The sequence below is a fragment of the Vicugna pacos genome, chromosome 15, assembly GCF_048564905.1.
Source record: "Vicugna pacos chromosome 15, VicPac4, whole genome shotgun sequence".
NCBI classification, from domain to species: Eukaryota; Metazoa; Chordata; class Mammalia; order Artiodactyla; family Camelidae; genus Vicugna; species Vicugna pacos.
The window spans coordinates 19,443,898-19,471,540 of record NC_133001.1 but is presented as its reverse complement, the minus strand read 5'-3'; the positions used below and the strand labels follow the sequence as shown (position 1 = coordinate 19,471,540).

The 27,643-nt window shown below is 38.1% G+C and overlaps 1 long non-coding RNA gene and 1 pseudogene across 1 annotated transcript in view; both read right to left on the bottom strand.

Annotated features, from left to right (window-relative positions):
• Positions 1 to 27,643, bottom strand: part of LOC107033313 (uncharacterized) — a 273,884-nt gene that overhangs the window by 134,945 nt on the left and 111,296 nt on the right. The window lies entirely within an intron of this gene.
• LOC116279417 (large ribosomal subunit protein eL28 pseudogene) overlaps positions 1 to 27,643 on the bottom strand; it is a 61,058-nt pseudogene that overhangs the window by 33,339 nt on the left and 76 nt on the right.

Here is a 27,643-nt window from a genome sequence, read left to right as displayed (position 1 = left end):
TTTATTCCCTTATTTCTGATCTGTATGCCTTTTTATTTTCTTTCCTTTCCTACTGCACCGGCTAGACTTTCCATCATTATGTTGAATAAGAATGATGAGAACAGACATCCTTGCTCTGTTCCTGATCTTAGGGAAAAGCATTCAGCCTTTCACCACTAAGTATGTTAGTTGACGGTTTTCTATCAAGTTGCAGAAGTCCCCCTCTACTCCTATTTTTCTAGTAGTTTTTTTTTTTTTAAATCACGAATGGGTATTGAATTTTTAAAAAATTTTTTTTCTCCATCAGTTGATACAATCATGTGATTTTTCTTCTTTAGCCTGTTAGTGTAGTGGATTTCACTGACTGATTTTTGAATACTGAACCAATCTCACACCCCAGGAAGAAAGATCACTTGGTCATGGCACATACGTCTTGTGTTGTATTGTTGAATTCTATTTGCTAATATTTCATTAAGGGTTTTTGGATTTATTCATAAAAGATATTGGCCTGCTGTTTGTTTATGTACTGTTTTTGTCTGATTTTCATATTAGAATAATACTAGCATCATACAATGAAATAGAAAGTGATACTTCCTCTTCTGTTTTCTGGAAGAAATTGTGTATAATTGGTGTTAATTATTTTTAAATGTTTCCTAGAATTCTCAGTGAAACTCCTGGGCCTGGTGAATTCCTTGGGGGAACTTCTAAATGATGAATTAAATTCCCTTAATAGTTATAAAGTTATTCAAATGATCTAGTTCATATTGTGGCAGTGCGGTATTTTGTGTTTTTCAAGTAATTGGTATTTTTATTTCATCCAAGTTGTCAAACTGAAGTGTGCAGAGTTGTATATAGTATTCCCTTATTATCCTTTTAACATCTAAAGGCCTGTTGTGATTTCCCCTGTTTAATTTCTGACATTGATAATTTATGTCTTCTCTCTTTTTCTCTTTGTCAATCTTGTCAGAGATTTGTCAACTTTATTGATCTTTTCAAACAGCCAAATTTTTGTTTTATTGACTTTTCTCTATTGCTTTCCTGTTTTCAATTTTATTGGTTTCCAGGTTTATATTATTTCCTCCCTCTGCCTGCTTTGGATTTATTTTGTTCTTCTTTTTCCACGTTCTTGAGGGAGGAGCTTAGATTACTGATTGAGCCTCTTCCTGTTTTTAATTGTGTGCATTGAATTCTATAACATCCCTCTCAGCACTGCTTTAGCTGTGTACCACAGATTGTAATATGCTGTATTTTCATTTTGGTTGAGTTCACTACTGTGTGAATTCTCTCCTTCCCAATAGGCCTCCAGTGATGCTCAGAGAAATTAAGTTAATTTTCCCAAAGCCACCTAGGTAGCAAGTGGCACAGATCAGATTGGAACTCAGCTAGTTGAAAGCCTTGGCTCGTAAAATCTATTCTTCACCCTTCCCTAGAGCTCTGTGGCGGGTCCCCAGGCATGTGGTACAGATATGATGGCCTCCCTGCGGATTACTTCTTCCCACACGGCCTCCATCGTGATGTCATTTAGCTGTGCATTCCTGAGGGTCCTGCGTCTCCACTAGGTCTCCTCTGACACCTCCCCAGTGGGGAAAGTGGGAGATGCCTCATTACTGCTGCCTCTCTTCTCTGGCCCTTTGACTCGAGACACCAAGCTTTTGCTGGTGTTTCTTTTACCAGTGCCTGATGGTCTTTTCAAAGCCAGCTCCTTCTGCCTCGAGTCTGAGATTCATATGAGGCAAAAATAAAACCCAATGAGCTGACGCAGTGTTGCTCCTTTCTTCCTGATGTCCATAGTCTGCTCCCTTCTCTTCACCTCTCAGAACCTTCCTATGTTTGTTTTGTTTATAATACCCAGGATTTTCACTCATACATAACAGGAGAAATAGGGAAGCTATGTCTCCTTCATCATCTTGAAAGCAGAAGTCCATATTGTACCAATTCTCAAAATTTTAATGCACACATTTTTCTTTAGAATAAACAAACATTTTTGAGAGTAGCATGTGTTCACTTACATTAAAGTGAGAACAGTATTTTCTACACAGGAGACCAGATTCCTAGTCACCTAAATTCATATTGATGGTTCTAACCAGCTGTTTTTCAGCAATAAGAAGCATTTTGTTGCAAGTGTGTCAACCAGACTTATACTTTATTTCAGGATACGAAGAAAGAATTTCGCTTAAGAAAATACTTAGCATGGAGAAAATTATAGGGCAGCTATTCAAACACTGACTTGGAGCTGATGGTGTAAGGATATTCTGGCTGTAAAGAACCAGAGCCATTTGGTCAAACCCGCAGATTAAAGTGCAGTTGCATCCTGTCGTCTTTTCGGAATCAGCTGCGTTTTTGAGACTGGGCTGGTTTAGTGACAAACGGCAGAGTCATCGCTGCCCTAATTTGAAAGCAGTTGATGGCTTCCACTGCTAAGAGCCATCATCACAAAATGATGCAACACTTATCACAGCAGCTGCTGCCAACACCCCCCTTCTCTCACATCCCACACTATGTGAATTCCAGGTGATGGATATCAGATTGTTTTCAGTGAGAAGTGGTTGACATGTTCTGACGGAAAACAGATCCCCTTGTTTCTCTCCTGATAAGAAGGGTCTCCCCATTCCATATAAGTGAAGGTCTGATGGAGAATTCCAGTTTCAAGCAAGGGTTATTCAGCAACAGACACAGCAAATCACCTCACCTTCCCTGTTAGCCTGGGAACATCGTCAGCAAGATGACCAGATTTAACAAATGAAAGTGCAGGACATCCAGTTAAACCTGAATTTCAAATGAACAATAATTTTTTAGTGTAAGTATATCCCAAATACAGCATGAGAGAAACTGGAACAAAAAAGTGTCTGTTGTTTATCTGAAATCCGAATTTAACTAGGATCTTATATTTTATCTGGCAACCAAACCTCAAAATCCTTCTTAACACTGCACTTCAGGTAACTCTTACCAATCTGTTGCGATCTGCCGGTTACATAAACCATAGAGGGGATCAGAAGTATAGAAAAGAGGGGACAAGCAGGGGTTTTAGAGCAGAGAGTGACATAAAGAATGTATGTCCAAGAAATGAGGCACTGGCAGTATCTTGTCTATAAAAGTAAAGCAATTTTTCTGTTTCCTACTCACAGCAAAATTACTGAATAGTTTCCAGTTACATGTTAATCACTTAAACATTATTATTAAAGACCAAGTTTCTGTGTGTGACTGTGTTGCTTCTCTAACATAGAGGTTCACAAAGACTAATTCCCTAGACCAGGACCGTCAGCATCACCTGTGAGATTCTTAGAAATGCAAATTATCAGGTCCTTTCCTTCCCCAATCCCAAGACCTCCTAAATCAAATATTCTGGAGCGAGGGCCCAGGAATCTAGGCCTAAAAGCCTTCTGGGAAATTCTGGTACACTCAAAGATACACCCAAGTCCTAACCCCCCAGAACCAGGAATGTGACCTTATTTGGAAATATGGTCTTTGCAGATATCATTAGGGTTCCTGAGATAAGGTCATCTTGCATGAAGGGTGGGCCCTAAATCCAATGACTGGCATCCTTATGGAGAAAGAAAAAGAAGGCCATGTGAAGATAGCTGCTATTAAAGAACAAAATTCAGCCAAGTAAGTTTGAAGATCTAACTGGCTCTGTTAGGCAATTCGTGAATCAGGCAGCATCCCATCCGGCAACCAGAAGGTGCTCCGAAGAACTGCACAAAACGGAAAGTTTTTATAGGAAGAAAAGTGAGGCAACAGAGTGATTAGCAAAAGAAAAGAAAGGATTATTTTAGGTCAGGACATTTGTAGGGCGGGGTGGGGCGGTAGGAATGGCAAGGGCTTTATGTTGCAGATTGCTTCTTCATCCTCTAAGGGAGGGAGGGGGCCTACCTATAGATGACCTCTCTGGTGCTGACCAGAACACTCCGGGCTGGACAGGATTACACTCCTGCTGAAGAACAAAACTAGAGCCAAGTCTTGGTTTGCCGTTGTGGGCGTCATTTGCATCCTGTTATTTCAGTTTCATTTCTTTTGTTTTAACAATGCAGAGATTGGCCTTAAGCAACGTCAAGCCAAGGAATGCCCAGGACTGCTGGCAGCCATCAAAGCGAGGAGAGAGGCACTCAAGGCTTCGCCCTCTGAGGGAGGGGGGAGTCTGCCTCCGAGGGAATCAACTCAAGAGGCACCTTAATTTTGGACTTTTTCGGCCTTCAGAACCACGAGTACAGATACTTCCTGTCTTTTAAGCCACCAAGTGTGTGGTGATTTGTTATGGCAACCCTGCAGACTAATCCAGAGGGAACTGAGGAACCTAGCGATGTCGCAAGAGCCTAAACAGGTAACTAGGCTTCAGATTATGAAGATTTGTACGTTATGTGCTCAGCAGCCTGGACGTTTTCAGACATTGCAGTGTAAGCCCTGACCGTTGTTCTTACTTTTATTTTTTTTGGCAATGCAGGCGCCTGGCTTAAGCTTTGATTGCCCAGATAGCCACTTCAAATAGATACCCGCTTCAAAGATGGCTATCTCGGGTAAACACATGGCCAGCCACAGGGCTGGACAAAGCCCAGTCGCCTCCCCGCCCTGTTTTACAGTTCCTGGCTGATGTCTATAACCGACCTTTTGGGGCTACTTGTTTTTTTTTCTCTCCCCACAGTTTAAATTCCCACTCTTATGTTTTAAATTCACCAAGAAAGAGTGAGCCCAGGGGACCTTAGGTCCCCCACCCTCGAACCTAATAAAAGCAGGACCCCAGACCTGCACTCTCTCTCTCTCTCTCTACCTGTGACCTGGCTCTGGCCCCAGGTGTGCCGTGTAATTTCCAGGACTTGTAAGTAATAAACCCTTTTTCAAAGTTTCCTGATGGTTACTGCTGAAGTGCACCTTGTAGTCATAATAAGAACGCTAAGGGCTGGTCTAGTAAAAAAATGGGCCATCCATAGCCTGAGATGGGTGCACAACAGACGGGCTGTGGAAAACCACTGATGACCTTTGAGGAGGGAGACAAATGATCAGATCTGAGTATTAGATTGTTTTGGTGGTAGAATGGAAATGAAAGAAAAACTGATAAAGAAGATATCTAAACAGTTCAAATGGGAAAAGTCAGTTAAGTTTACTGGCTTCAGGGATAGAGAGAAGAGAGAAAGGATATGAGAGATAAATAATAGGATGGACAGGACTTCTGCTTGTTAAATATGAAATGCGAGAAGGCAGGAAAATTTTGTACTCCTATCACAAGTACTGTTTTGTACGCTAATATTACACTTAGTGATATAATAGGGAACTTAAAGCAATGCTTTTAAATATTATTATATAATATCACTTAATAATTGAATTATAAACCATCATAGAGATGAACTATGATTTGTATAACCAAATACTTATTTTTCTCAATTTTTAAAAAGTCTCATAAAAGCAATATTGCAGTTAATATTGTTGAATACATATTTGCACACTTTTCTGATTATTTCATTATTTCCTTAGAATAAATTCACAGATTGAATAAAATATAAGTAGACTTTAGAGATTTTTTTTTTAACATAGTGCCATTTTGCCCTCTTGAGAGTTTTGTTTCTTTTTATTATTTAAACATCCTCCAGCCATGCAGGACAGAGGCTATACATTTATTCTCTCCCAGAGTATTGACGTTCTGAAAAAATTACATATCTCCGATAGGCAAGAGGTGACACAAATTGCTGTTGTATTTACATCGCTCTACTTAGTGTTAGACTGAGTAGTTTTGCACAGCGTTCACTGACTTTTTGCACGTCTTCCTTCTGCTGGTATGCCCTGTGCCCATTTTGCTGTTGGGACTTCCTTCCATTGATTCTGAAGAAAGTTACTACATATCAAGTATTATGATTCTTTGTCAACAATTCTTACACATATTTCCCTAACTTTTTAGTTGTTTTATTTTTATGCTCTGCCATGGACTGAACATTTGTGCCCCTAAAATTTATATGCTGAAATGCTCAATTCCCAGTGAGGGATGGTTTTTAGACTGCACCTTTGGGAGGAGCCTTATGAATGGAATCAGTGCCCTTATAAGAGAGGCCCCTGAGGACTCCCTCACCTGGTCCACAATGTGAGGACCCAGCAAGAAGCTGGCCATCCATGAACCAGACTTTGATCTTGGACTTCCCAGCCTCCAAAATAGTGAGAAGTAAGAGTCTGTTATTTGAGCCACCCAGTCTACGGTATTTTTGTTATAAAGCAGCCTGAGTGGACTAAGACATGCTCTCTTTTGATTCACAAAAATATTCAATCTTTTTTGTAATTTAATCTATTGATATTTTCCCCTATGGATAATGCCTTGCACGTCAAGGAAGTTTACTTTACTCCAAACTTTGTGAACATTTTGGTATATGTTCTTTTAATACTTCGACTTTTTATGTAAACAGTTAATTCATCTTAAATTTATTCAGAAAAAAAATTATAAAATACTGATCTGCATTCCCTCTTCTTGTCATATACTTAGCTACTGAATCAACACCACATTTGAAGCCACAACAGGTTTGAATAACGGCTAAAATTACCCGCCAGAAGAGAGATACCCTATTTACTGTGAAGGTGATTCTCTTATTTCTCAGTAGTAAGATGGAATTGTTGTGGATGAAAGCCTGATTTGAGTTGATTCACAACAAGCGGCAGGGAGGCTTGGAGATAAAAATGGGAACAATTCTTTTGAAGAGTTTTGCTTTATGTTGCAGCAGAGAAATATGGTACAGCTGGAAGAAGTGCAGTCAGAACTTATAAATTCTTTTAAATAATTCTTCACACAGCTTTTTTTTTTTTCTGGAGGTTGGATGAACAATTCTAAATGAGAGACGTGGATACACATTGAAAGATAATGGCTCTTGTCATCCATGTAGTTTCTCTTCCTCTTCAAGATCCCATGGGAAGGATTGTAAAAATGCATAAAACACATAGACGCACAGTACTGCAAAAACTATAGAACTATGTCATTTCCAGGGGAGGTAGTCTGACACATTTCTGGACTCCACACAAGCTCTGATCTTCCCAGTGTGGCTATGAACAAAGAGTGACCATGAGTGGCTCTAGGGAGTTTTTTTCAGGGCAGGAAACTGGGTGGATAAGAGAATGATGATCTACAGGATGGCTGGAGCCCTCAATCCCATTTACCAATCATTTTGCAAGACTTATCTGGTTCTCTGGAGTGATGAAACAAATGACTGGAATAGAGAGAGAAGAAAGGCAAAATCTGAGATACAGCTGAACTTTGCAAACATCTGGTGGTAGGGATACTAGACAAAATACAAAAAAAAAAAAATACAGAGTGTGTGAATTTCAGATATACAACAGAATAAGTATTTCCAAAATATTTCATGTAGCATACACACATAACATCACTCATTGGTTAATCTGAAATTAACATTTAACAAGCCATCCTTTATTTTTATTTACTAAATCCAGAAACTCTACTTAGCAAAGTCAACTTGGCAAATTTGGAGGTCCTGCCCTGTCATCTTAGAGGAAAGTCTGCTTGACAACGAAATGATGCATTTACCCCTACTGTAAGTCAACTGTGCTTCAGTTTAAAAGAAGAAGAAACCTATCAAATGCAAAGGAAATCTTCACCAGCTAACTGGTCAATCAATACTTAATAAATATAAATGGTGAAACAAGGATCAACAACATTTGAGGAAAAGCAAAACAGAAAAACCATGATGAGAAGCAAAATAAGAACTGGCCTTAATAATGCAGGCAGCAGAAGAAAATGTAAAAAAGAGTTCTAAAATTTCCCTTGACATAATTATTATCACTAGTGATGAAACAGACTATTCATCACTAACAACATAATAAAATATCCAAAAAAAAAAAAAAAACCTGAGGGAAAAAAACCCACTGGATTTGCTGATTAGAATAAATCCTCAATTTCAAAAGATACAACAAAGATCTTTTGGATATTAGCAAGTTGATTATATCTTTTAGATGAGAAAATAGTTATGCCTTATTTTGAAAACACATTAACAATATGAAATCATCCTTATAAATATCAAAATAGCTTGACATAGAGAAGAGTTTCTAGATAATTTGCCATAAAAATCACCAAGATATCAAATAGTTTTGCTTTTTTAATGTCTGTTTTCATGTACAGATGCGTATCTCTCTATATATACATATACATGGATACATATATAGAGATACATATTTATCTATCTAGATAAGTAAATCCTCTTTTGATGACATCACAGCTCTTTAAACAAAATAAAAATAACTATCATTGGGTGGGAAAACATTTAGCACAAAAACTTATAAAATATAGTTTGTATTAATATATTGATATTTTTACAGAAATGCTAGTTGTAGGATATTTTAAAAGTTAAAGAATAAATATTTGAATGTTATTGAGAGGATTCTTTAAAATATAGCTAAACTTAGGTTGAATTAAAAAATAAGAAATGAAGACCAGTATATGTTTTTCCTGTGGTTTCTTCTATGACAATATAAGCACCATGAGGACACAGATTATTACTTCCTTTCATTCACTGCTGTATCCCAAGTACACAGAATAGTACCAGGATCTAGTTAAGTTGCTCAATACACATTTGGTGGGTGAATGAATGAATGAATGAATGAATCACTATTTAAAAAGATTTATTTAGTTAATCCACTTGAAGAAAATTACTACCTTCAACTCCTCAATCAGCCAAGAAAAATATAGACCAGACTTAGATCTAACCTATTCAGCAAAAATGGAATTCTGTCATGAAATTATAATCATAAAACTTCATGTTTCCAACCACCACACTTTAAATTCCCTTAGAGAGGGGAGTCGGAGGTATAGTAAAATCAGGAAGAAGCAGCAGACCAGTTAGGGGATTCTCTTCACTAGCTCTCTGAAGTTTATCACCCTCGAGCAATTTACCTGGGGTCCAGTAACCATGCGACTCCTGGTGAAAGGATGCAGGATGCACCCACACTTCCTGAGCCACAGTGGCTCCATCCATTGGCTGTTAATGGACCACTGGTGCCTCCAAGCTCCTTACTGCCCTTTGTTAACACAGGTTCACGTCTGCTTCTCTTTCTTATTAAAAGGTAAGGTCTTGGAATATCACTGAAGTTTGTTGATGGGGACTTTTCTTTTAGGATAAAAGAATATAGTTTCCCAGATGCTAACTGGGCTTGAAAGTAGAAACAAAGTTTAGAGAATAGAGAAGTAACACGTGTTTGATGTTTCTTCTGACAACATTATATGTAAATCATTCTCTTAACAGGTTAATGGTTGGTAAGGTCCTCAGGTCCAGAGCTCAGTTTTGCAGCACTTGGAATTCTATGCTGTTAATATTCCAGAGAGACGATGGAAGTGTTATTAATTTTTTACACTAGCCTATTGTGCAGTTTATATAGTTTTTCAGACAAGAAAGTGATACTTGTACTTTGTAAAATACAGAGAATCAGAAATAAGAATCATATATTCTATAATATACTAACCACTTTAAATGTATAACATCTTTCTGAGCTTTTCTTTCCTTGAAAAACATTTTTTAAAATGTCATCGTTCTAGCCAGAGAAATACTACAGACAGTTTCTTCCCCTTCTTCAAGGTAGGATTTTATGAGTTCCGGTGGAATACTGACTGGTTCTGTTTACAGAATCTCTCCCAAAGTGGAACCGTATCTGTGAGTTCTGTTTTTTTTTGTATGCATGCAGGGGAGGAATTTTCTCTAAATTATCAAACAAAAAAAAAGTGACATGGAAATTTTTCTTTCATACTGAAACAACTTCCTTTGTCTCCCAGTCCTTCTCTCTACAAATGGCTCATGGAAACTTAGAAGATGCTGAAGAATTGTTGACAAAACGCCATTTCTTTTGCCCTAATTCTATATATTTTTTTCTTTCAACACACAAAATTTGAGGTTAATAATCTTCAGTATCAAAGGAGGACGTATAAGTTTGGGCAAATCAACCTGCTTTACTTTCCAAATTGCTTTCAGAAACCTGATTTTTATTTTTAAAGCAAAATTCACATGCTTAAAGGGTACAGAATGAAAGAGGTAGAGGTGAGAGGGAGGTAGAAAGGAGCAAACTGAAGGTACATCCTATTGATTACATCACGGCACAAATTCTATTTTATTGCTTTGAAAATAGTGACATCTAGTGGATTCAAGGTATTAATACATGATGCCTTGGTGTCAGAACTCATTGCCATTGTTAAAAAAAAAAAAAGTGTAATTATATACACAGAAAATCATGAGGATTTTCTAGCAATCAAAATTCAACGATCCACTTTCAGATATCTGCTCATCTGCTAATAAAGTTCCACGCAGAAAGTGACTTTAGTTTGAAAATCGCAAATATTGTCGAATAAGGAAAAATGTTACCAGTTTACCCTTGAGGAAGGTTAAACAAGGGCACAGATTCTGAGGCTGCTTAGCCTAGGTATATTATGAGAACAGACCTCTTTCAGCATTTTCTGCCCATAGTCACATTACAGTATTTGCCAACCACAAATTAATATAGCATATATTTGCTTTCCATTTGATTTCGAGCGCATCTGTCTACAACACACACTTTGATTATGAATTAATCAAAGTAATGGTATAAACCTCTAGGTGAACAGTGACTGTTTTGCTTGCATTACAATTCTTCATCACACCTGCTATGGAGACTACTAATCTATGTTTGGCACTCTGCCTTTTACAAAGCAGTAATAGTGTTGCCATTTTATAGTAAGTAAAGCAAATCCCAAAATATTTAAGTAAATTAGCTAAACCAACAAAAGCAACTTCAACAAGAGAGCCAATGAATCCAAGGGGACAGACCACCTCGTTTCCCCACTCTCCTCCCCTATGGGAATTCCAGGGCAAAAAAACAGCCGACACAATGCTGGCTCCTGGAATACAAGGAAATAATCCCAATTTAGATGGAATCCAGAGACAAGAGGGAATTATAACGGTATCGACAGCCATCACTACCATTTATGGAGTACCTTCTGCCGCAAATACTAATCCAAGAAATTATTACTCAGTTAATAGAGGAGGCATTTGCAGGACGGAGAGGTTAAATAACTTAGCTAAGGTCATAACACTAGCACCCTCGCAGTAAAACTACTGTGTCCTTCTGTCAGCATAGGGAACAGCCAGTACCACACAAACCCAGAGTTTTAAAAGAGAAGTTTCTCACTTGTATAATTGTTCAGTTTCAATTAAGCAATTTTAGATTTTAAAAAGTATTTTATGTTGATTTGTTCCTTAATGCTGCTGCTATTTTTAAAGCAAGATCTGCTGAAGAGAGAACTAGAATTGGAATCAGAAGACTGATAACTGATGTATTAAAATCATGACTACACCCATTAAGTCGGATTTCTTACTCCTTATCTGACCAGTTCCTTAAGAGAGACACACATACACATACACACACTCACATACACCCCGCAGGCATAATTTTTCATTTACCTAATTTCTTCCTAAGTAGGAAGAATGCCATTTTTTAAAGTACATTTGTTTCTTTGACTTAAACATGGGATATTAAACTCAGGCAGTACAATATGTTGAGCATAATAGGAATAATATAAAAGAGGTACAGGGCAAGTTACCAAACACCAACAAATTCACAGTATTATCGGAGTCAAAGGGCTTACACACCTTATATTTGACTTAATTTTCATCTTAAGGCTTATCCTAATCATTTCCTTTATTAATTCTGTGTCGGGAAGGATGCTGTTAGGAGGAAAAAGACAGCACATTCTACTTCAGTGATATGAGAACTGTTTAAAAAGATAATTGGCAAAATTTGGACGGAGCATGGAAACAAAAAGGAATAGTACAGTTAGGAAGCACCGGGGAACTTTTAGCTCTTTAGCCTGAAGGGGGAGGGGGAGGGAGCAGTAACTGGAACCTGGAGAGAAAGAGACAGAGGGACAGTGACAGACACAGAAAGTACTGCCACATACCTGGTGGAAATGGCCAAGTGACCTGGCCAGACAGAGGTGACCTCTCAGGGAAGAAACTGGGAATACAAACCAATCTCTGGTCCCCGCCATTGCTCAGCACGGCTGGTCACAACCAGGAGACAGGGAGCACGACTGGCCAGAGGCGTCTGCTCGTGCCATTCATACAACTCAGCTTTCCCGGCAGCATGGGGAAGAGGGGAGAGCGGATCCAGAAGGACAGATGAGACAGATGTGCCCCACCTTCCCACGGCACTTGTGGGTTCTCCTCGGGGGTGTGCTAGGGCTGGGATTGTGCACACCTCTTCCCAACTCCACTTTCAGTGACTTCACATTGCTGCCTTGAAATTGGCCATGGTGGGAGTATTTACAACATGAAAATCTGCAGATATGACAAATGAAGCATTTTCATTTTTCTCTTGGGTTGCTGTTTGTTAAAAAATGACAAGAACACCACTGTTTCTGCTCATTGTAGCCCTTCAGATGTATATTTGTTACAGATGTTCCAAAGCAACTTGATTGTTTTTAATGCATGAAAGATATTTTATAAAAAAGGAAATGCAATGTCTGGTAAATGTATATTTTCCCAACTTTTATAGGTTGAAAGAGTGGGAGAGTAAGATTGATACTGGCATTCATAGCCATTGATTGTGACCACAGCAAATATCTAACAATAGAAGTCTAAATTAAATTATAATACAGACACACCATGGAATACTATTTAGTGGTTAAGAACATATAAAGAAACTCTCTATACACTAGTATGCAGAGATGTCCAAGATGTATTGAAGTATTGTTAACTGAAAGTGACAAGAGGCAGAATTTTATCTGTCATGTCATTTATCATATATCATCACTCCCTGCGACTATAAGCACAAATTTATTACATTTATAAAAGGAAACATTGGAAGGATAAACCAAAGACTAACAAAAATGGATACCTATGGGGCTAGGGAAGGAATGAATGCAGAGGATGGTGATAAAAGTGAGAATTTTCTGGATAAACTTAATATATGTTTTTGGTCATAAAACCTTTTAGAAAAGCTAATTCCTATTGAAACCAGACAGAAACAAGCGGATCTAATTGTACCTCAAGCTGATAACACGACACAGATAAAAAGATTTTTAAGTGGCTTCTGAGCACAGCCTTAGGAAATATATTTTAAGGGAAAAACAGAGCTGAAAGAATCTTAAACTTCATCAAGTGCTCTAACTACTTGTAATGATATTTTATTACTTCGAAAATATTTTGAATATAATGAAATGCAATGCAAAAAAGAAGTGTGTTAATGTTATTAGGAGCCAAGGTATTCAGTTATAAGAAAAAAAAGATAAAAGCATAAAATAAAATGATGTTATGTAATGTTAAATTTGAGTTGGGGATATCAAGCTGAATTTATGGTATTTTCCCTTTTAATTTATGTTATTGGAAAGCCTGACAAGCAATGACAATCTAGCACCCTAAATATCCTTCCTCTCTTTAGAAACAGGACTCCTTTGCAGATTCCATGCCCGGAACAGGAAGCATCAGGATGACCCAGGGTATTGAGTCATGACAGAAAGGACATTTGTTGGGAAAGACAGTTGTTCGACTCCTCACCCAGCCACATAAAAATGGGCCTTGCGCTGGAAAACTTCCTTACCAAGAGATAAGGAGCCCTCATGGCCTGTGTGGGATTATCTTTCTCTGTTTCAGACTCAATATAAGCTCCATTGTCTTGTTCAAGCATGTGTCTCATATGGCATCTGGCCAAGCACCTATGATGTCATTTCACAGGTGTTGGGAAGTGAAGAGGGGAGAACAGGGTCCTTCACCCACAGCTTAAAAGGGGTTCGTATAGACCATCACCCCGTGTCAGCTGAGGGAGGTGACCTGCTGGCCAGTGGGGAGCCAGTGTTCACTACTGGAGCTCATCTTGCCCCATCTCTTCTCTATGTGAGTAAAACTGTTCCACTGTAAAACTGCGTGAGTCATGTCTTTCTTGGTGACCTGAGCCATGGAGTGGTTTGACTTCTGGAATTGCTGCTCCTAGTGGAGTGGAATTCCTTCCCTGGAGGCAGTAACTGTTGCCATCAGCTTGACAAAGTTGTCAACACAGAGGAACCAGTATGAAGGACTCTCATGTGTCAAAGAGGGGACAACTTGAGCCTCAAAAAAACAATGAATGCAATGAATAAACACTCACTAAATATATTTTTTAAGTCAATTTGTGTTGATACTCAATTTTGATAGAGAAATCCAACCAAAAACAATGACAACAATTAAGAAATTTGGAAATAACCTGGGCACCAACACCTTAGTGTGAAGATTGCAAATTAAAAGGAAATAAATAAGCATTTAGTCTATCTTTCCTTGTATGGACTGTTAATGAAGAAAAAAAATCCGTACAGAAGACTTCCTATTATAACAAAGAATATGAAAGAATTTTTTTAAATGACAACTTTGCAAACTTTAATGAAATAATTGATTCAGGCAGCAATCATTAGTTAAAAAAATTAATGAAGAACTTTACAATAATTGGACACATTGATCAATGTCAGTATCATTAAAAAATATGAAGACCTTCTGATGTGATTTCAGATGAAGCTTTGCCAATAGTAAAGTGTTCCTGCCCAAAGAGCTGAACCTGAAACTAATAAAGCCTTCTGCAAGAACCTTGTTTTATAGGAAACTTAGGGAATAAAGGAATGTGTTAAACGGTGTGGAGGCAAACAAACACATTCACATTTGGAATGTGGGACATTTATAAGACAAATAACCTAGTTTCTACAATGTTAATGCTATTTTACATAAAAGTGAAAGAGAAATGGCCAAAAGATTTTAATAGACACTTCATCAAAGAAGATACAAAATCGGCACAGAAACGCATGAAGAGATGTGCAGAGTCATTAGTAACCAGAGAAACATAAATTAAAACCACAGTGAGAGGACCTTGGCCAAGATGGTGGAGTAGGAAGACCCTGAGCTCACCTCGTCTCACAGACACATCCAAATTACAGCCATTTGTGCAGCGACTAGAGGCGAGAAAGACCAGAATCTAACAGAAATGATCTCCTACCACTAAAGTGATAAAGAAAGAACCCCAACAAGACAGGTGAGAGGGTAGAGTTGGAGTAGAGTCAAGACCCACTGGGTGCCCCCCCTCCCAACGGGAGAGAATTACAATTGCAGAGACTGAGTCCCATATCAGGCTCCCAGCCCAGGGGTCCTGCACTAGAAAGATGAGCCGCCAGAATGTTTGGATTTGAAGGCTGGTGGGGCTTACTTTCAGGAGACACAGAGGCCAGTGGTACGTAGAGACTCCACCCTTAAAGGGCACACACAAAATCTCACGTGCTCCAGGATCCAGGGCAAGAGCAGTCATTTAAAAGGAGCCTGGGTCAGACCTACCTGTTGATCTTGGAGAGCCTCCCAGAGAGGCACCAGGTAGCTCACCACGAGGAGCTCACTCTCAAAACAGATACTGCTGGCAGCTCACTCTACCACGTGGTGCTGGCAAGCCCTATTTTGGAATCTCTCCCTAGCACATTAGTACCCTGATCCAGCCCCACCCACCAGCAGGCGGACTGCCTGAAGATTTCCTGAGCCTTTAGCCACTCCAGTACATGGCCCTGTCCACCAAAGGGACCAGGAGCTGGCCCCACACATCAGTACACAGGCACTAGCCCTGGGATCCCCAGGGCCCTACACCAGAGACCCTGGCACCCAGCTTCAATCACCAGTGAGCCAGTACTATCTCCAGGATCCCTTGGGCCCCAGTCACAACCACCAGCAGGCTAAGACCAGCTATGAGACCCCCTGGGCCCCTCAGCCAGCTGCACTGACATAAATTGTAGCAATTGGTTTCAGATCTGTCTCCCAAGGCAAAGGAACAAAAAGCAAAATTAAACAAATAAGAACATAATTAAACTTAAAAGTTTTTGCAAAGCAAAGGAAGCCATCAACAAAATGATGAGACAACCTACTGAATGGGAGAAAACATTTGCGAATGATATGACCAATAAGGGGTTAATATCCAAAATATCTAAATAGCTCATACACCTCAATATCAAAAAAATATACAACCTGATTAAAAATGGGCAGAAGACCTGAAAAGACAATCTTCTAAAGAAGACAACAGGCACAACAAAAGATGTTCCACATCACTAATCAACAGAGAAATGCAAATCAAAACCACAGTGAGATATCACCTCATACCTGTTAGAATGGCTATCATCATAAAGACCACAAATAACAAACATCGGCGAGGATATGGAGAAAAGGGAATCCTTGTACATTGTTGGTGGGAATGTAAAATGACGCAGCCAGTATGGAAAACAGTATGGAGGTTCCTCAAAATACTAAAGATAGGACTACCATATGATCCAGCAATTCCACTCTTGGGCATGCATGTGAAGAAAACAAAAATCACTAATTTGCAAAGATGCATGCACCCCAATGTTCACAGCTGCATTATTTACGATAGCCAAGATATGGAAGTTACATAAGTGTCCATCAATAGATGAATGGATAAAGATGATGTCACACACACACACACACACACACAATACTACTTAGCCATGAAAAAGAATGAAATTTTGCCATTTGCATCAACATGGATGGACTTGGAGGGCATTAGTGAAATGTCATACAGAGAAAGACAAATACTGTATGATATCACTCATATGTGGAATCAAAAATATAAAAAAAAATTAGTGAATGTAACAAAAAGTAACAGTCTCACAGATACAGAGAACAAACTAGTGGTTGCCAGTGGGAAGAGAGAAAGGAGGAGGGACAAAATGAGGTAGAGGATTAAGAGATACAGATTTCCACGTGTAAAATAAATATGCTACAAGGATATATTGTACAGCAAAGGGACTAGAGCCAATATGTTATAATAACTTTAAATGGGATATAATCTATAAAAAATATGAATCACTGTGTTGTAACCCTTAAGCTAATATAATTCATACATGGCATATACTTAGAACTTGGAATATACAACATAGGACACTGAGTTTTCGTGTCAAGGTCTATCAAACGGAAGAAGCACCCCGGAAAAATATGGTATAAGGAACGCCCCTTCTTGTCCCCTTTTTTTATATGAATTGTCATATGGGAGGTGGACTCAGCTGGGGAGAAAATCTATGTTGCTACTATATTTGGGGCTTTCCTTCCACATCTGCATCAGAAGGGCTGTGACACTGCCTGAATCTCACAGCAAGGGGTTTGTCATGAAACCTCCAGAGATAGTTTCTGGCCAGATGAATTCTTCCTCCTTCAGCAGTTGTGTTTTGTTGGTTTGTTGGTTTGTAAGTTATCCAGATCCCCCATGTCCTGATAGCACTAACAGTGCAGATACTCTTTGTAATTTTTCTTGGAAATTATCTTGTGACTTAACTGAAGGTAAATCTACTTGAAGAGGTAAAATGGTTTTTATTTACCTAAGGGTATTTCTAGAAAAAGAGTTATAAATTAAATATATTGTGATGAAAATTGTATCTTTTCTGTATCCGATGATTTTTTTTGTTTTTGGTTTGATTCAAAAAAACAGTAGGAGGAACTGAATTTTCCATGCTGCCTTAACAAGAACTTTTACTTCCTCCTGCTTCCTACATTTTGGACACTTCACTGCTTATTAGAGTCTCCACCAAGAATAATGAAGAGGTTAGAAATAAAGATTTTGGCTGGTGGAAAGGACTGTCACAATGATTGATGCAGTGACTAACAAAAGCTTACCAAGTATATAGAAATTTTATTATTATATACTTGGTAAGAGTTAGCTAAGTTCTGGTTATGTATACAGAGACACTTGTTGTGATTACATGTCAGGAATCGTCATTATAATTCACAAGTGATTTTCTTTGTGTAAGATGTCTAACATTATTTACTTTATGGTGAAACCTTTTGTTTCATATGTAGCAAAGATTTTCAGTTTCTGTGGATCTTCAATATCCAGCGATGCTTGTCATCATGTCTGGTCCTTTCCCATGCTAAAAATAAGTCTGGTTGGCTTGAACAAAGATTCACTGTATTCTAAAACTGAGTGTTCCCACTTAGGTAAAAAACCAACCAGCAAGAATGTGCTTTTGAATTTTAAAAACGGATATTGAAGTTAACTCTCCTAGAAACATTACAGAATATTCTTAGTTTATAGATATAAGCCAGAAAAGGGATTGATTGGCAATACAGCAGTCAGCCAATCAATCATTAGGTAGCTTACATTTTTCTTTAATTTATTTGTGATGCCACATATAAAAAGGAGAGCAAAACCCTAAAGGAACAAAATTGAAGGAATACAGGAGGAGGCGGACAGAAGATTAGATAAACGAGACTCTAGTGAAGAACCATCAGATGACTCCATGAAAATCTGAAGTTTGTATAATTCATGATGGGGGAAATTTTCTTTTAATTATTAAAAGTACAAAGGTCATCTACAAATGAGGCAAGACCTCACCTTCTCCCACTCAGCTACGACCAAACTGATTTGAAGAGATTCAGTTTCAAGAAAGTGCATGTTTACATGATTGCATTTTTTCAAGGGGTCCCAAAAGCCTCCCCTTCTCACCATACCAGAAAAAAAGCCCCACTTGTCCGTTATCCATAAAATATGTACCATGAAATAACTTCATCCCTTCTTTAGTCAAGTAGGACAAGTTTAATAGACAAGGCAGAAATTGAGATGAGGAAGAGGATGTATCAAGATTTGGTAAATGGCAGAAGCCTGGTGAAAAGTCAGGACTCTGTTCCTAGTGAAAAGGCTGAAACAGATAGGCAAAGATGGCATGGACCTGAGTTCACTCAAACAGAGAAGCATACGTGTAGGCTGGGGTGGAGAGGATGTTTAGTCCCACAGGACTGCCTGTTTCTCCCGACCTCCTTCTTTCTGCCTGAGGCTTTCTCCAGCCTCATCACCAACCCTTTCATTTGGAAACTTTCAGATGTCTCTAGAGAACAAAGAAATAGTTGCTATATTTCTCACTCCGGTTGGAGTGACCAGCCGTCTCTTACCTGAGACTCAGCTCTGCAGACTCCTTCCATTAGTTCTAACAGAATATTTTGTTTGCATCTACTTTGTTCGGTTATAGGAACAATCCCTGGATCTGCCATCTTATGCACTTGCATTAAATTACTCATGAAGTGTTATAATACTACATTCTGAATATTTCTTGAATCTACATGAATTCTTCCATTCCCATTACCACCACAGTGGTGCAGGCCACCATCATCTTCCACCTGGATTTCATCACTATCCTGCTAACTGACTCCTCTTTGTTTTATTAATGTTAACAGTATTTTATTGACATATAAATTACCTGCAGTGAAATATGTAAATATTAAGTGTATATCTTGATGCATTTGACAAGTGTAAAGATATATATAACAATGTATATGTGAAGACATAGAACAACGTGTCAAATAGAATCAAATGCCATACATGTAACTTTTAAATTTTCTAGTAGTCCCATAAAAAAGTAAAACAGGAAACAGATGAAAATAATTTTAATAACATGTTTCATTTAAAACAATATATCCCCAATTTTGTCACTTTAGCACATTATCAGTTAAAATACATTGAGATCTTTTATATTGTTTTTATATTAAGTCTTTGAAATTCAATATCTATTTTTCACTTATAGTGCATCTCAGTTCAGACTAGCCACATTTCAAGTGCTCAATGATCACATGCATCTGATTGCTACCATATATGTCAATGTCTATCATAGAACATGTCTCTCACCCCAGAAAATTCCCTATGCCCTACATTCATTATTCCATTGTCCTACAATTCAAACACCATTCTGATTTCTATCTCCTTAGAATAGTTTGACTATGCCTGAAGTTTACATAAATGGAATTATAATCATTCTTTTATATTTGATTTTTTTCCCTCAGAGTCTGTGAGAATCACCCATGTTATTGCATGAACTGGGAATTTGTTCTTTTTATTGCTAAATAGTACAGGCATATCTTGGAGACGTTGTGGGTTCCATTCCACACTGCCGTAATAAAGCAAATACCACGAAAAAGGCAAGTCACACAACTTTTTTGGTTTCCTAGTTAATATAAAAGTTATGCTTACACTGCACCATACTCTATTAAGTGGGCAATAATAGCATTATGTCTAAAAAACAACATACATACCTTAATTAAAAATATTTTATTGCTGAAAAATGTTAACCATCACCTGAGACTTCAGGGAGTCATAATCTTTTCACTGGTAGGTTTCAAATATTGTGAGAATTACCAAAATATGACACAGAGGCATGAAGTGAGGAAATGCTGTTGGAAAAATGATGCCAATAGACATACTCAATGCAGGGTTTCCATAAACCTTTAATTTGAAAAAAATATAGTATCTATGAAGCTCAGTAAAGTGCAATAAAATGATGTGTTTCATTGTACAAAGTAACACTGTTAGCTTATCCTTTCTCATGTTGATAAAGATTTAGGCTATTTTTAGTGTTTGGCTCTTATGTTCCAGATGCTATGAATATTTTTGTACACTCTTAATGAACATATACATTCATTAAAGTACATATACCAAGAAAAGGAAATACCAAGGGTATTCTGGAAGACTCTTAACTTTCTAAGAAACTGCTAAGTAGTTTCCAAGGTGCACACACTATTTTCCATTACCACTAACAGTACACTTGCGTCCTACTTGTACTTGGCTATCCTCTCCAATATTTAGCATAGATTTAGTATTTTACTATTCTTCATTTAAGTCATTCTAGTGTCAGTGTAGTCACATCTTATTGTGGTTTAAATTTGCATTTTCCCCATGATCCAGCGGCCCCCAGCACATTTCCATAGGCACTGTGGACATTCTTACATAAGATTTGGTTAAACACCTGTTCAAGTCTTTTTTTTCCCCATATTTTAGTCATTTTTCCTTTAATTATTAAGTTATATGTATTCTTTGTGTAGTCTTAACTATGAGTCCTTTGTCAGATATATGTTTTGAGAATATTTTCTCCCAGTCCGTGGCTTGATTTCAACCTTCTTAATACTGTTTTTGATAAGCAAGAATTTTCAATATTAATGAAAATCAATTTACCATTTGTTTCTTTTTTGATTAGTACCTCTTGAGCCTTCCTAAGAAATCTTTGCCTAACCCTAAACTTGTGAAAATATTTTCTTCTAGCTGTATAATTTAAATACTATTACCATTAGGTCTATGAGCCACTGCCAATCATGCTTCGTATGAGGAAAGAATCAATGTTTATTCTTTCCACGTGATCATCTAGTTGCCCCAGCACTTTACTGAGAATCTCCTTTCTCAGACCGAAATTGTTTAACTCCTTTGGCAAAAGCAATTGATTGCATATATGTAGATATGGACATAGAACGTTTGTTTTGTGCCACTGATGTATTTTTAATCATAACTCCAAAATCATGACTTAATTATTGTCGTTTTACAATATGTTGTGAAATTTGGTAGTAAAACCCTCCAAATTTGTATTTCTTCAAGATTGTTTTGACCAGTCAAGATACACATAATGTGGACTTTATTTCAACATACATTTTAGAATCTTTGTATCAGTTTCTATACTATTGTCCTATTTGGGAGGTAGTTAAATTATAGGTGGATCATTTTATCCTGTTCAGACTTGTTTTCTAGCTTTTCAGGGTGAGATTACGTCAAATTTCCACTTAGTTGTTGGGCAAAGAACTTGTTAAATGAGTGCAAAGTAGTCTTAGAGTGTGACCTTTACTATTTGGGGATTTCAACTGAATACCTGGCTTAATTATTAAGGTGTCTGTAACTACTGAGGTCAGAACTCCAACATCTTCCTGGCATTTCGTGATCTTTGTGTGATCAGGAATCTCACTCAGCTGTCTGCCCCTCATCAGCAGTTCCATGGCCTTATGCCTTGTGGAATTTCACCTTGTATCCCAAGGACCAGAGAACCTCTTTACAAATTTCAAATCCTCTTCCACTGTGGTTATTTCATTCTGTCAACATACCCCACAAATTCCAGGCATGTATGCAGCCCCAAAACACCAAACTGTCTTACTCTGCCCAGTGAGAATTCCCCTTTCTGCTTTCGAGTATCATGCGTTGGACATTTCCTCTGGCAGAAATCTGAAGGAATCCAAAAATTACTTACATGGGGGTTTTTTTGTTCTGTTTTTTCATTAAGGATCTCAGCCTTACTCTGACTGGTGTCCAATGCCTAAAAATATTTGTTTTACATAACTGGTCTACTTTAATAGTTGTTTAGGTAAGAAGTTAAGTCTAATGCTGGCTTCTCTGACAAGACTGGAATAAGAAGTGCTCCAACACTTTGTTCTCTTTCAATTCATTTTTCATACGCAGCCAAAATGATCCGCCCGAAGTACAAATCTAATCACGTCATTACCACCCTAAAATAATTGTCAATGGCTGCTTATTATCTTTGTAATGAAATCCACACCCATAATGTGCCTTTAAATTCCCTGAATAATGTGACCTCTGCTCACCTGCCTACCCTAATTCTCACCTCTCTCTGTCTCACAAATTTCTTTGTTGTAACTGCGCTACAATGTATTCCTCTCTCATTTCTAGATCTTCATACATACTAGTCCTTCCTCTTGGAAAACTAATTTCCTTTCTTTTTCGAGAGAGCTCTTATATAGCATTTAAGATAGCACCTTTAGCTGGCACTCCTTTCCCCACCTCCGGAATAGGGTAGAATCCTGAACTAAAATGCTATCTAAACTCCTTATAATTCTGCCACTATAGCATTTATCCCACATTTTGTGTATATTTCTTTCAGCTGTCTTCACCACCAGCTTGGTGAAGGCATTGCCACAGCTCTCTAATTTATGCCTGTGCTCCTAAAACTTCTCATAAGACCTGACACCCGGTGGGCATTCAACAAGTATATCTTAAATAAGTGATCAAGTAATCTGCTCCTTTCTGTGTGCCTTTCGGAGTATATGTCTTAACTATTTATCTTGGGTGAAAATAACTGAAAGTTAATTTTTAAAAGTGTTTGTAAATACTTATTATTGTTCCAAGTGTGTTCTAGGTGATATGAAGTTTCTCAAGGAAGTACAGGTACAGGTTTATCACTTAAAGGGGCAAGCAATTCACAAAGCGTTTTGAAGGAAATATAAAAAGATGCCAAAGAGTTTTATAGGTAATATTGTGCTTTGTCAATGTTCAGATTTCTAGTATCAGTTTTTCACTTAAGTAATTTTCATAGTTTGAAAATCTTCTGACATTTTCTTTAGTTCCCTTTGAAAAGATTTCCTTTCAGAGTTGTGAAATTCTTATTCACACACAAAAGTTATCTTTAGGAACAAGAAGGTCAGGACCATGAAGTTTCTCCACTCCTTTCCCACCACAGGTGTAGAATTCACAAACCAATTTAACAGCTTAATAAAAGATTGGCTCCTTTTCTCTTCCTCTAAATCCCCTCAAGAAAGTTGAAAACATATTTTTCAGATTTAATGCCCATCGGAAAAATAGTACTTAGAGTTGAAATCCTAGAATTTCATCTGTAATCGCTGGAACTGGGCTCTACTTTGAAAAATGGGAAACTGAGGATTCTGATATGAAAAGACTTGGGGCAATACTCTGAAAGGAAAGATCTCCCATAAGGATGTACGGTTTTGATTTCTTGGGGAAAAAAATTGATACTGGGCTAAGGCATGCCACTCATGACAGAGTGTAGCAGGTTATAGGGTACATTGCCTTGATTTTGATGATTTAAGGGGAAAGAGAGCCTGTGTCCCTCAGCTCCACGAAGTCTGCCACCATGAAGTTTCCAGAAGCTGGTAGGACAAACCTGCCCTTCTTTGGGAAATTGGAAAAGTGCTCAAGAGGAACTTTCTTGTTCCAAATGAGAAGAAACAAGGTCGCCTTTCTTCTAGACAAGTGACTATTTCCTTCCAAAAAACCACAGGTGCATAGAATCATGATAAAAATAGAAAATTATATATTAACCTCTTTTTGAAGGTTCCAAAGACTCAGAAGGGGAAAATGTGAGGAGCCTTAACTAAAAAACATACTGAAGCTCTATAAATTCTCTCAGTTCCGGGCAACATATAATGCTAGGGAATGGTTGGGGGTGGGGGGTAGGAATTGTTCTGGGTCCTTTCTGACCAGAAAAAGCAACTGCATTTCTGTCAGAGGACACAGCAATTGCAGGAAAAGTCATGCAGACCGGTGCATGACCTCTGCAGACAGGGCCAGCCTGTACCAGAGAGAACTCTTAGTACAGGAGAGTCCAGATTCCCAACTCCATGAGACTTTGGGGGACCCAAGCACATCGCGGGTTGGCAGACATTCAGGTGCTGGGCTCATAAGGCAAAATTACTCCCAGCTGTTTCTACTAAAGATGGCCTATTGGACATACATGTGTACCTCTATGTTCTTCCTAAATGCCATGAAATGACCAAAAGGGTATGAAATCAATCCCCAAATACAAACAAAACAAAAAAGCTGAAGAGGAGGTTGAAGCTACCCAGTTTTGGAACTGGAAAACAAAAGGGCAAGGTGGTTCCTGACTGAACAGGCCAAATAGAAAATAAAAACAGAGTAGGCAAAGAGCTACAGAAAAAGCAAGCCAACTTGCACTACACAAGACCAAAGTTTAGAATTCGGAGACACCAGTAAGTTTTGAAAGTAAAGATTCATTTGGGGATGAAAGCCCCACAGCGGGCAAGAGATTCCACGTGTTTCGCAGACAATCCTTCCCACGCTACATAAAACAGTGTTTGGCATGTAGTAGGCTATGGCAAATATTCACTGAAGAAACAGATTAATGAACACAAGTCTGCAAAATAAGAGCAACTAGACCCCTACAACCTGATAGGACAATAGGTTTCATTACTGAGGAGTTAGCACACAGGGAGTCTGGGCTTAGAGACACCAGAAAGCTCAGTGGGTGGGGGGTGAAGACTAAATCAGAGTCAATATACTGAATTATGGGGCCCCCCCAGTCCTTTCGGCTTGGCCCCAGAACCTTGATGCCAGCTTTATATTCACCGGGAAGAATACTAGAGGATTCTTTTCTGGGAAAACAATCCTAACAGAGAGACCTTCAGATGCTGACAAGAGTCCCTAAATAAACATTTCTCCACAATAAATCCCAGCACCTGTTTCTCTCCTTCTCGCTCGCTCTCTCCCTCTCTCTCTAATTCTGTCTCTCTCAGATGTGTGCTATTTGATAGACTCATGGATCACCAATCACTTGAGGAAAGTCCCTAAGAAAACTGACAAATATCAAAATTAACAAATAGAAAAAATTACACTTGAACAATATAGACAGTGTGGAAGGCTAAATAGAATCATGAGGGAAAAAAAGCTGTATGACGCCAAGAGAGAGAAGTGAAGTTACCGCTTCCCTAAGAGACAGTCACAGAAAAGTGGAACACTGAGACAAGGGTGCCCTTGAAAAAGAAATATGACAAAAGAAAGGGGAAATTCAGAAGTTTTGGAAAATAAAACTGAGCACATCTCCAAAGACCAAAAACACAGAGAACTAGAAACTTCAAGAGAAAATAATTCAAAAGGTGACCCAGGAATTCTAGTTTACAAATAAAAGAAGTTCTAAAACAGAGGGAGAAAAAAAGAACAGGACAAAATTGCAGAATATAATTGTTGAAGAAATAATACAAAAAAAGATCCACTTTTTTTGGTTTGGTTTTGTTTTGGGGGGGTTTTTTGCCAAGTGAATGAAGAATAAGCCACACCAAGACTTCTACACGAAACTTCAGAACCCTGCGTAGAAAGAGATGACCCTACACACTTCTAGAGAAAACTGCAGGTCACTGAGAAAACATCAGGAGTTAGAATTGTGTCAAAATTCTCCAAACAAGACAGAAACAAACAAAGAAAAACAAACATTTACCCTGGAAACTAGAAAATAAGAAATTAATGTTTTCAAAGTTTTGAGGAAATATTCACTTTCAACCTAGAAATTCTTTTTAGCCAGGTTATCACATCTCAAACAAATAAAAACACTCAAGCACCTTTTCTTTGAAAGATTCTAAACAATCTGTTCCTCAAATGAAGGCATAAAACAGACAATATAGGATAGAATCCAGAGGATACAACACTAGAAAGGGTGTGGAAAGTGTTCAGGGTAGCTGGGCAGCAGGCCCAGGGGGCCACGGATCCAAATTTAAGTGGAAGAACAGGGGTTGTTTAAAAAGAAGAGGAAATGTAACTGACAGATAACCTCCTGTGTTTGAATATACCGAGAGATTTTCTGAGTCTAGGGATGTCTGAGAATTTAGGGATGATTTACTGATAGGTACATAGACCTGTGTAAAGTTTAAAAAGAGACATTTATTAAGTCCAGAAAAAGCAACATTTATACGAGAAATAAAATAGCATAATGTCCAAGTCCTCCTGAACCATAAATATGTCTCATCTGCAAATAATATTTATACAATCATAACAGTGTACACACTGAGTATTGATCATATTTCAAGCCAAATGTGAAATATGAAATGACTCTGCTGGTTGGGTGGGGGAGGGAATTTGTGCTCGTGTGTTTAGGAGGACAGTTTAAGAAACTTTATCCTCATCCTGTACAGCAGAAAAGAAATAGGCATCATATAGAGTTAACTAAAAAAGAAATATGCCCATAAGTATGCTATGTGGAAATAAGAAACACCATGCAAGTATATCTTTGATAAAAATAAATTTGAATTTAAAGACTTCACCAATCCTTTTGACATAAATTCTAAAAAGCTAAACACATATTTAACACAGCTCTGTTGCCTAAATTCAACTTATTTTATTGTCATCTAGTGGTACCAGCCAACTTTTTAGTTAAGGCTGAAATGATCTGATGGCATTAAGGGATGTCCCCGAGGTTCCTGACCAAGATGTGACACAGACACACACCCACAAACACTTGCTGAATATGCAAGGAAAACATTTCAGAAAAGTAAACAAGAACTCATAAACCTGACCGATTTCTGGAAGAGAGAATGGGATTCTGGGCTTCAGAGAGTGTTTCACTATATACCTTTTGCAGTTTGGATATTTTATTTACTATGTGTTACTTTAAATAAGGCTTTCCTTTTTCAAATTATAGACAGCTTAAGAGAAAAACTTAATGCACCCCAAAATACATAATCATTTTCATTTCTTTTTCCCATCTATGATTATTTAATACATATTTTGGTACAATTGCAAATCTATTACAGATTACTTTTGAAGGTTATGTTTGTGGCCGATGCACAAAACAACCAGTCTGAAAGAAAACTTTGTAAATTCATCAAACTTGGTGCATTTCCTTTTTCCCACTTCTGAATCCTCTGAAGACATGTCTGCATATTTGTTTATAGTATTGTAATCTAATTTTTTACAGACTGTTCCAGAAGTCACGTTTTTACATATTCTGCCTGTTACATCGGGTCTATGCAATGCTCTCTATTATGTGGCTGCACAGGGTCTCCTTTAACTATTCCCCCACCTCAAACTGACTTTTAAAAACCCATCTGCTCAATTTCAGCCCTGCAGCTTGCATCCTGTCTTCTGTCAGTTTACCGGTAGGTGGTGCTGGAGAGCAGCTGTAAATTGGTTTTTAGACCACTGTGAGGGATCTGTGCTCTAACAAACGCGCTTTCTGTAAAGCGATGGTACTGAGCTCAATCAGGGAAGTAGTTCCAACTGTTTTCTCGATATTGAACTTGGGTTTTTCACTACTCCATCCGTATTCTCTTATAGTCTTCCTCTTGCGAGCAATTCCAGACACATTTTCACGATGACTGCCTGGAATTAGGGTTATTGTCCGTGGTCCTGTCGGGGAGGAGAGACACAGCTCCAGCAAGGGCCC